Consider the following 11,624-nt stretch of genomic DNA (forward strand, 5'->3'; position numbering starts at 1 on the left):
TATCTGTGTTATCTGCGAGACATCGCCACAACGCAACGAGTCAAAATGATCCGTTAAATGGAAATAGTCAAGTACATTTTTTAAGCTACTTTCCTTAAGTTGAGAACTAGTGAAAACTGTTCTTTAAGGCCCTGTCACACTGTCCCGAAATTGACACCCGATGGACACACGATAAAGGAAATGTTCAAATTCGGCTGTGATCGTAGCTACATCGGGCCATTCGTGAGGGCATCTAAGCCATCGTATGACCGCCGGTGGAGTTTCTCAGGCTCCGGCAGCAACTTCGTGAGCGGCAACTTCGTAAGGCACTCGTGAGGGCATCTTGTCAAGTCGTATCATCTTCGTGTTATCATCGATGCATTCACCCTCACTCTGATCGTGGCGAATGCCCGATGGCACCGATGATAACAAGATGCCCTCACGATGGCCTTACGAAGGGCAAAATTGACACACGAATTCAACACAAAAATGAACCTTCGCAAGGTCCTTCGGCAATTTGTTGGCATGCCAAAGATTTTGCCACCGCTCACGAAGTTGCTGCCGGAGCCTGAGAAACTCCACCGGCGGTCATACGAAGGCTTAAGATGCCCTCACGAATGGCCCGATGTTGCTACGATCACAGCCGAATTTGAACATTTCCTTTATCGTGTGTCCATCGGGTTGTTTTATTGCACAACAAAATCATGTAAACATATTATGTAAATAACCCAATTTGTGTTCTGTGAAACTAAAAAGGATATAATATATTATTTTGAAGGAGAGTTGACAGGAAGTTGTTGTTGCTATGGAAACAACATTACGGAGAAAACGTAATATTTTCTACATATAACGACGGATAAAGTAAAGAACAAAGTCTGAAGATATCAGTACTGTATCATAGTACTGTAACATAATTGTTTTTGTACTTTCGTTGCAGTTGTATGTCTTAAATGTAATGTAAATGTTGCCTTCGTGTGTGGTTCGGGGCCATCTTCGTGCGAAATTCACAATTCCATATTCGTGTGTCCATCGGGTGTCAATTTCCGGACAGTGTGACAGGGCCTTTAGTAAGTACATATAAAAAACACAAAAAAAACATTCTTTGTTCCTTTTTTAACCCATTGAGGCTTTATTCAAACTATACAAGCAGTGAGGTGGACGAAATAAAATGAACATCAGACAGCTGAGATGTAACATCTTCATTTCCCTCGTTTCTTAAACCACTGCAGCCTAATGTTTAATGATCAGATATTGTTGATTCTCGCAGTAACTGTCAATACATTGTGTACCAATATACTGCAGTTAAAGAATGGATCCTGAATCTACCCTTATAAAACATACCAGACATACCCATCATCTTTCCCTTTTAAACTTATAAAAAAGGAAATGTATATATACAGTATTTTACGAATGAAAAAGGAGTGCATTAGTTCCACTAGTTATGTGTGCAAGAATGACACTTTTTTAACAACATTCTGAGACAATAAATACTTTATTGTCCCCCTTTCTTATGTTCTTTCTCGAACACGTAATGAAGGTTATTAAGCGTTTTAGCTCCTGTGTTGTAAATATTGACCGCCATTTCCTTTATGAAGTAAAGCAGCCTCCCTGTCTGTGTCCTCGCGCTGTCCTCACACCCCGGACCCCCTGACTCGGAGGAGCACAATATAGCGACAGCCTGAAACAAACAAAGTCGCTGAGAGGCTGAGGCCGGGCCTGTTAGATATTGTGTGACACGCTACAAAAAAGTACTTGCTGAGATCAAAAACTCTGTTGAAAAATAATGTGGTTTAATGAAAACTGGGATGATCAACTTATTCTCCTTGGACATAGACATTGTTATATTAATCAAAGCAATCATTAAACTTGAAGTCAACACAAAGTACAACGACCCTGTGTCACCCTCTCTTCCACACACCTCACGCAGGTGAACAGGATTATAATGAGTGCCGCCCATATCCATGTGACCCAAGCCAACCAATCAGTGATCTAACAAATATCTTATATTAAAACAAAACACAATACTATACACGTTTCATGGCTCCTACACACAGGGATGTCAGTATTGTTTATGAAGCAGGGTATAGAAAGTACATTATTGAAATGAAAATACTATTTATTTACTTTTACATACAGTGAACAGCTGAGCAGCTGCAGCATGTGTATTGCAAGACATGTGTTGGACATGTGTGGTTGGACTGTGTCTCACAGGCAGTGTAACTTCAGAGGAGACTGGGCCAATTGTACATTCTCAAACTGCACCACTTAGAACTAACTAAACAATGCAGAGATTATTTTTATATAATTGTATTCAATAACCGTAAGAAATTAAACAGTATGAAGTGATTTGTAAATAGGAATACAGATTTGACTTAATCTTTTCATAAATATATTTTTCTCCCAGTTTGACTTATTTTTACCCTCTCAAAGAACCGGAATCGAGAACCGAACAGAACCGGAATCGAAAAGCAGAACCGGAATCGTTAAAATCCAAACGATACCCAACCCTATGTGTGATGCAGTAAAATCTTACCGCTCACTTACGTTAGCGGTGTCATAAAACCGTGGGAAAATGTGAAATACGATGACGAAGAAGAAGATTCCAGTGGCCCCCAGAATGGACAAGTGAAACATGTATTCGGACAATTAAATTGCCAAACTCACTTGTCCATGTACAAGTACTCTCTAAAAACTTTTTCTTACACTGATATACATACTAATAATGATACACTTACCTACAATAAAGGTGTATCTTAAAAAAAAATCACTTAATATCTTAAAATAAAGAGTTTATATTAAAACAATTACTGATTTAATATCTAAAAAATACAATATTCTTTACGTTTTCCAATCTGAATATAATAAATTAATATAGATTTAGATACTTATTTCAATATATACTCATTATTATAAGATACAGAGTCCTTATTTTGAGCAAAGTTGTAATATAAATGACTTACAGGATCCTTTCTTTTTCACAAGGGTCATTTTTTAACTGCCGGAAATGGACTTTCTCCATTAATAGCATTTTGTCCTGATAGAAAATGTTATTAAATGTTCAGATTCAGTGAGTACAGAGAGTCTGAATGGAAAGAGATTACATGCAGCATCCGATCAACCGAGTCCTACTGTATATAGGGATGGGTACCCCGGTATTAAAGGGACCCGGGGCTGAATCATTAAAGACCGTGGTATCGTTAAGCTCCGACGTTATCGGTAGCTACTGGAGACATTAAAACGTCAGGTGTTGTGTATGCTAGCCAGTGGCGTCTTTATATGTACAAAAGTGGTGGGGCACAAACAACGTAGATATCTATATATAAGCTTCTGCAGTGAGGTTCATGGCTGCTGAGGCTCTGACTCTTCAGGTTTACAAATATTATATTTTGACCTAAATCAAAATATAATATTATTTTCAAAAGCCTCTTTAGTCTGATGCTTCGATTAATTTTAAACAGACAGTTCAACAGAAGGATACCCAAAAAATGTATTTTTATCATTTAAATATTGAATTGTTCTCTCTTAGTAAGATCCCATTTTCAATAACATGGTGGTCTTACCTTGACTTGAAGATGAAGTCCATTTGCCTATCCTTCTGGACAAAAATTACTTTTTTGTAAAAGTCCTCCTTATCTTCTTGTAGTTTCAAAAGTCTATCATAAATCTAATCGATAGATTCATGATTAGAACATTATAAAAGTAGGGTAGACATGTGGATATTAGTGTGTGTGTGTGTGTGTGTTTGTGTCTCTGTGTGTTTGTGTCTCTGTGTGTGTGTGTGTGTGTGTGTGTGTCTGTGTGTCTGTGTGCGCGCCTGTGTGTGTGTCTGTGTGCGCACCTGTGTGTGTGTCTGTGTGTGTGTGTGTGTGTGTGTGTGTGTGTGTGTGTGTGTGTCTCTGTGTGTCTGAGTGTGCCATAGAAGTTGAACATGTGACAGAAGAGCCACAAAATACTAATATGAACCTGAGCATTAGCAGAAAAGAGCCCCTTCAAAATAAGCCAACTCATCGTACTCTCCTTGACGGTCATGGTGTCAGTTTTTGTGTTTATAGTTTCCTGTTTTATTTTGAAATGTATATTTTTTTGCATGTTTTATTAAAATAACATTTCTATTATATCCAATATAAAACATGTCAGTAATATATCGTTACTTGCTATCTTACAGTTCTGTAGGTTGTGTTTAGGGTGCATGGAGACACTAAAACTCACCTGGAGGAGTACAAATATATTTTTAGTAAAATTTGTTATCATCAGGTCATGGAGCACTACCCCCCTCTAGTGGCTGGAAGATGAACCTTTATTCACACACACACACACACACACACACACACACACACACACACACACACACACACACACACACACACACACACACACATACCATGTATACATCACTTCAGGGGACATTACATTGACTTACATGCATTTCCTGGAGACTTATCCTAACCATAACCAACACATGCCTAACCCTTAACCGTACCCTTACCCTAACCCTTACCCTTACCCTAACCCTAACCCTTAACCTAAACCTAACCAAGTCTTCACCCTAAAATGAATGATTCCCCTTATGGGGACCTCCAATTTGTCCCCATAAGGGAGGCGAGTCCCCACACTTAACTGTGTAAACAGATTTAGGTCCCCACAAGTATAGTAATGCTAGGCCACACACACACACACACACACACACACACACACACACACACACACACACACACACACACACACACACACACACACACACACACACACACACACACACACACACACGCACGTGCACATACACACACACACACACACACGCACGCACGCGCACATACACACACACTCACACACACACACACGTGGCAAAACTCCTTTTAACCTGTTCCTCAGTTATTAAGACACAATCAAAAAAGAACAGACTTAGTTAAAGGTTCACTAACAGTGTAAATGTTTCTTCTCACGTTCCTCTCAGGGCTTCTGTAAATAAATGACTCAGCACTCTGCAAATGTGTTTTTGCTATGAATCTGTCATCACTGTAATTTGCCGTCCTCTTCATCAGGAGACGTCTAAACCTTCTATTTCCGTCTCGTTCTCTCACCACACGGAGCAGAAAGGACTGGTGGAGAAAGCCGTATAAATACATTAACGTATAAACTGCTCTAAAAGCCATAAAACACACATTGCACCCCATGGCTTTACTAACTGACCTACTCCGTGGGAACAATTGGAGACACAGCATGTATCTTCTGCTCAGAGGTGGAAAGTAACTAAGTACAGTTACTCAAGTACTGTACTTGAGTATCATTGTGAGATACTTGTACTTTACTTGAGTATTTCCATGTTATGCTACTGTGTACTTTTCCTCCACTACATGTATTTAATACCTTTAGTTACTTCACAGATCTGGATGAATGATGTGAAATATAACCAAGTGTTGAATCAGACTTTAGTTCCACCTGGAGTAAATCCACCAGCTACCCTGCAGTATACAAAGTACTTCAAACTAGCTGCACCTTCACCAGCTTTGAGAACACTTTCATGATCAATCATTATAAAACATATCATATATATTATTCTGAAATGGACCAATCTGCAAAACGACTACTTTTACTGTCGCTACTTTTACTATATTTTGATGATAATACTTTTCTACTTTCACTTGAGGAACATTTTGAATGCAGGACTTTTACTGTAACAGAGTATTCCTACACTCTGGTACTTCTACTTTGACTCAAGTACAAGATCTGAGTACTTCTACTTTTACTCAAGAACAAGACCTGAGTACTTCTACTTTTACTCAAGTACAAGACCTGAGTACTTCTACTTTTACTCAAGAACAAGATCTGAGTACTTCTACTTTTACTCAAGTACAAGATCTGAGTACTTCTTCCACCTCTGCTTCTAACCTAAAACACCATCTACCAATTGTTTTAATATATATTAAATTATATTAATCTTTTATAATAATTTAACAGAAATATGTCACATTAACATTTAAAAAAAAAAATAATAATTATATATAAAACTAGTGTTGGTGGTTTGAGGGTCTCTCTCTAATTATTTATCTATTCTGGGCTCCACTTGCTGCAGTCTGTCCGTCAGCAGCAGCAACGACTGATGCTCTGCTGAAGAAACGACCAAATGTTTTTTCTGCAACACCTGTTAGAAACACATTAGTGTAATGTAATAATATCAGAAACAGAAATACTTTGTCCCACGGGGGAAATTAGGTTTTGCAACAGTTGCAGTTTGCCGCTAAGCTAAAGGTGGCTAATGTTGGGCTATAAAGGAACTACAGCACGGTCACATGACTTCACGTCACCACCGCTAAGCTAAAGGTGGCTAATGTTGGGCTATAAAGGAACTACAGCACGGTTACATGACTTCACGTCACCACCGCTAAGCTAAAGGTGGCTAATGTTGGGCTATAAAGGAACTACAGCACGGTCACATGACTTCACGTCACCACCGCTAAGCTAAAGGTGGCTAATGTTGGGCTATAAAGGAACTACAGCACGGTCACATGACTTCACGTCACCACCGCTAAGCTAAAGGAGGATAATGTTGGGCTATAAAGGAACTACAGCACGGTCACATGACTTCACGTCACCACCGCTAAGCTAAAGGTGGCTAATGTTGGGCTATAAAGGAACTACAGCACGGTCACATGACTTCACGTCACCACCGCTAAGCTAAAGGAGGCTAATGCTGGGCTATAAAGGAACTACAGCACGGTCACATGATTTCACGTCACCACCGCTAAGCTAAAGGCGGCTAATGTTGGGCTATAAAGGAACTACAGCATGGTCACATGACTTCACGTCACCACCGCTAAGCTAAAGGTGGCTAATGTTGGGCTATAAAGGAACTACAGCACGGTCACATGACTTCACGTCACCACCGCTAAGCTAAAGGAGGCTAATGTTGGGCTATAAAGGAACTACAGCACGGTCACATGACTTCACGTCACCACCGCTAAGCTAAAGGAGGCTAATGTTGGGCTACAAAGGAACTACAGCACGGTCACATGACTTCACGTCACCACCGCTAAGCTAAAGGAGGCTAATGTTGGGCTATAAAGGAACTACAGCACGGTCACATGACTTCACGTCACCACCGCTAAGCTAAAGGCGGCTAATGTTGGGCTATAAAGGAACTACAGCACGGTCACATGACTTCACGTCACCACCGCTAAGCTAAAGGAGGCTAATGTTGGGCTATAAAGGAACTACAGCACGGTCACATGACTTCACGTTACCACCGCTAAGCTAAAGGTGGCTAATGTTGGGCTATAAAGGAACTACAGCACGGTCACATGACTTTACGTCACCACCGCTAAGCTAAAGGAGGCTAATGTTGGGCTATAAAGGAACTACAGCACGGTCACATGACTTCACGTCTCCACCGCTAAGCTAAAGGCGGCTAATGTTGGGCTATAAAATACCTTTTTGAACATCAAAGTATGGAGACATGTCCCAGAAGAGACACTACATACTAATATACACCTGAACATCAGCAGGAGAGGACTCTTTAAAGTAGAAACACTACATACTGATATACACCTGAACATCGGCAGGAGAGGACTCTTTAAAGTAGAAACACTACATACTGATATACACCTGAACATCGGCAGGAGAGGACTCTTTAAAGTAGAGACACTAAATACTGATATACACCTGAACATCCGCAGGAGAGGACTCTTTAAAGTAGAGACACTACATACTGATATACACCTGAACATCAGCAGGAGAGGACTCTTTAAAGTAGAGACACTACATACTGATATACACCTGAACATCAGCAGGAGAGGACTCTTTAAAGTAGAGACACTATATACTGATATACACCTGAACATCAGCAGGAGAGGACTCTTTAAAGTAGAAACACTACATACTGATATACACCTGAACATCGGCAGGAGAGGACTCTTTAAAGTAGAAACACTACATACTGATATACACCTGAACATCGGCAGGAGAGGACTCTTTAAAGTAGAGACACTAAATACTGATATACACCTGAACATCCGCAGGAGAGGACTCTTTAAAGTAGAGACACTACATACTGATATACACCTGAACATCAGCAGGAGAGGACTCTTTAAAGTAGAGACACTACATACTGATATACACCTGAACATCAGCAGGAGAGGACTCTTTAAAGTAGAGACACTATATACTGATATACACCTGAACATCAGCAGGAGAGGACTCTTTAAAGTAGAGACACTACATACTGATATACACCTGAACATCAGCAGGAGAGGACTCTTTAAAGTAGTGACACTACATACTGATATACACCTGAACATCAGCAGGAGAGGACTCTTTAAAGTAGAGACACTACATACTGATATACACCTGAACATCAGCAGGAGAGGACTCTTTAAAGTAGAGACACAACATACTGATATACACCTGAACATCAGCAGGAGAGGACTCTTTAAAGTAGAGACACTACATACTGATATACACCTGAACATCAGCAGGAGAGGACTCTTTAAAGTAGAGACACTACATACTGATATACACCTGAACATCAGCAGGAGAGGACTCTTTAAAGTAGAGACACTACATACTGATATACACCTGAACTATCAGCAGGAGAGGACTCTTTAAAGTAGAGACACTACATACTGATATACACCTGAACATCAGCAGGAGAGGACTCTTTAAAGTAGAGACACTACATACTGATATACACCTGAACATCAGCAGGAGAGGACTCTTTAAAGCAGAGACACTACATACTGATATACACCCTGAACATCAGCAGGAGAGGACTCTTCAAAGTAGTGACACTACATACTGATATACACCTGAACATCAGCAGGAGAGGACTCTTTAAAGTAGAGACACTACATACTGATATACACCTGAACATCAGCAGGAGAGGACTCTTTAAAGTAGAGACACTACATACTGATATACACCTGAACATCAGCAGGAGAGGACTCTTTAAAGTAGAGACACTACATACTGATATACACCTGAACATCAGCAGGAGAGGACTCTTTAAAGTAGAGACACTATCATACTGATATACACATGAACATCAGCAGGAGGGGACTCTTTAAAGTAGAGACACTACATACTGATATACACCTGAACATCAGCAGGAGAGGACTCTTTAAAGTAGAGACACTACATACTGATATACACCTGAACATCAGCAGGAGAGGACTCTTTAAAGTAGAGACACTATCATACTGATATACACATGAACATCAGCAGGAGGGGACTCTTTAAAGTAGAGACACTACATACTGATATACACCTGAACATCAGCAGGAGAGGACTCTTTAAAGTAGAGACACTATCATACTGATATACACATGAACATCAGAGGAGAGGACTCTTTAAAGTAGAGACACTACATACTGATATACACCTGAACATCAGCAGGAGAGGACTCTTTAAAGTAGAGACACTACATACTGATGAACCTAAACATGAGAATAATATGGCCTCTTTAAAGTCAGCCCTCCTCTCTTTTCTCTTCTGTTAACAGCTTCTCAATAGCATCTACTTAACGTTTCTTAAATGGCCGCCTTGACTTTTCCCTGCTCTCCCACCTGTTGTTCTTTAACTTTCATCACCTCTAATCCCTGTTGTCTTTCATCGTGCCCTGCCTTGCTTCACACTCATCGTTCATATATGATAATAATGGAGTCAAATCATGTCGATTTACTTTCTCACCTCCAGGCTCACAACATCTTCCTTTCCGTTGGGATTAATGCAATCTGAAGAACAAACTGGAAGGAAATGTTGATTATAGGAGTCGATTAGGGAGCAGATTTGAACATTTAGGGTTGGGAGGGGGTTGGAGGTGATATTTCAAATGCTGCTCAGCCCATTGGTCCGTGGGAAAATCCACTTCCATAAACAGAAAGACGGGGTTCCCTTCGCCTTTGGGGAATGCAATATAAACCAACTTATAATGCCAAAACCTTAAGACGAGAGGCTCCGTTCTGTTCCCGTCTTCCAACAAAAGGTAAGGGAACAACTCTCTGCTGATTGGTTTTGCAGATAGTTGATACTTTGACGAGGTTTTTGGGTTGTTTTAAAGTGGAAGAAGTATTCAGATGCTTCAGTACAAGTAAAAGTGCTGCAGAGTCAAAGAGTAACCAGCGAAATGTACTTGGTTTGAGTATTAATTGTGCTTAAAGTAAAAGTATTGCTTGTAAGTAAAGTAAAAATCTGGTCTATGAATGAAAATGTTTCTCTTATATCTGATGTTGCTTCAGATGAAACTCCCAGCCGTGTAGAAAGGGGTAGAAACCTCCAGAGAAGCTCAATGAAACATTCATGCATTGAAACTGATATTTTACTAAATCAAGTCGGACACTTTTCACATGTTTTCGAGACGTTTTTACAGATTTTAAATATACGTTTCACACGTTTATTCGTAACCTTTTCAGACATTTCAGTTTCGTATTTTTGGGACATTATATTTTAATCTTTTTGTTGTGTTTTTTAAGACTTTATTCACATTTATTTTGATTGTTTTCTCACAAACTGTTCAGTATTGTTCTGCTGTTTAGGTTGTGCTCATTGTAACACTGCAGCAATGCATCCTTTTATACAACATCATCATATGCTAGCTTTGTCTTGTGTCACGCTCTGGCTCAAGGACGGACAAACGAAGGAGACCATACTTCATTCATCCAATCAAAGTGCATTTATTTAAAGAAACTAAGTTAACTATGAAGTCAGTTCATCAGTTCAGTCACAACTCACGTGCTCCTTTAACATGTGTATTAGAAGCAGCATATAGTTGAGTTTGGCGACTAGGCTCGGGCCTCATCACTCCATAGATATACATAGCACCATGAGTGATGATCAAATAACTAACCCCGAGCCTACAGGTGGAAGCTGGGGTGGGAGCTGGGATGGAAGCTGGGGTGGAAGCTGGGGTGGAAGCTGGGGGTTGGAAGCTGGGTGGAAGCTGGAGTGGAACTGGGTGGAAGCTGGGGTGGAAGCTGGGATGGAGCTGGGGTGGAAGCTGGGTGGAAGCTGGGGTGGAAGCTGGGGTGGAGCTGGGGTGGAAGCTGGGTGGAAGCTGGGGTGGAGCTGGGGTGGAAGCTGGAGTGGAGCTGGGGTGGAAGCTGGGGTGGAGATGGGGTGGAAGCTTGGGTGGAAGTTGGGGTGGAAGCTGGGTGGAAGCTGGGTGTGAAGCTGGGTGGAAGCTGGGTGTGAAGCTGGGTGGAAGCTGGGGTGGAGCTGGGGTGGAAGCTGGGTGGAAGCTGGGTGGAAGGCTGGTGGAAGCTGGGGGTGGAGCTGGGTGGAAGCTGGGTGGAAGCTGGGGTGGAGCTGGGGTGGAAGCTGGGGTGGAAGCTGGTGAGCTGGTGGAAGCTGGGGTGAAGCTGGGTGGAAGCTGGGGTGGAAGCTGGGGTGGAAGCTGGGGGTGGAAGCTGGGTGGAAGCTGGGGGGGAAGCTGGGGTGGAAGCTGAGGTGGAAGCTTGGGTGGAAGCTGGGGTGGAAGCTGGGGTGGAAGCTGGAGTGGAGCTGGGGTGGAAGCTGGGTGGAAGCTGGAGTGGAGCTGGGTGGAGCTGGGGTGGAAGCTGGGTGGGAAGCTGGGGTGGAGCTGGGGTGGAAGCTGGAGTGGAGCTGGGGTGGAAGCTGGGGTGGAAGATGGGTGGAAGCTGGGGTGGAAAGTGGGG

The sequence above is a fragment of the Gymnodraco acuticeps genome, unplaced genomic scaffold, assembly GCF_902827175.1.
Source record: "Gymnodraco acuticeps unplaced genomic scaffold, fGymAcu1.1, whole genome shotgun sequence".
NCBI lineage: Eukaryota > Metazoa > Chordata > Actinopteri > Perciformes > Bathydraconidae > Gymnodraco > Gymnodraco acuticeps.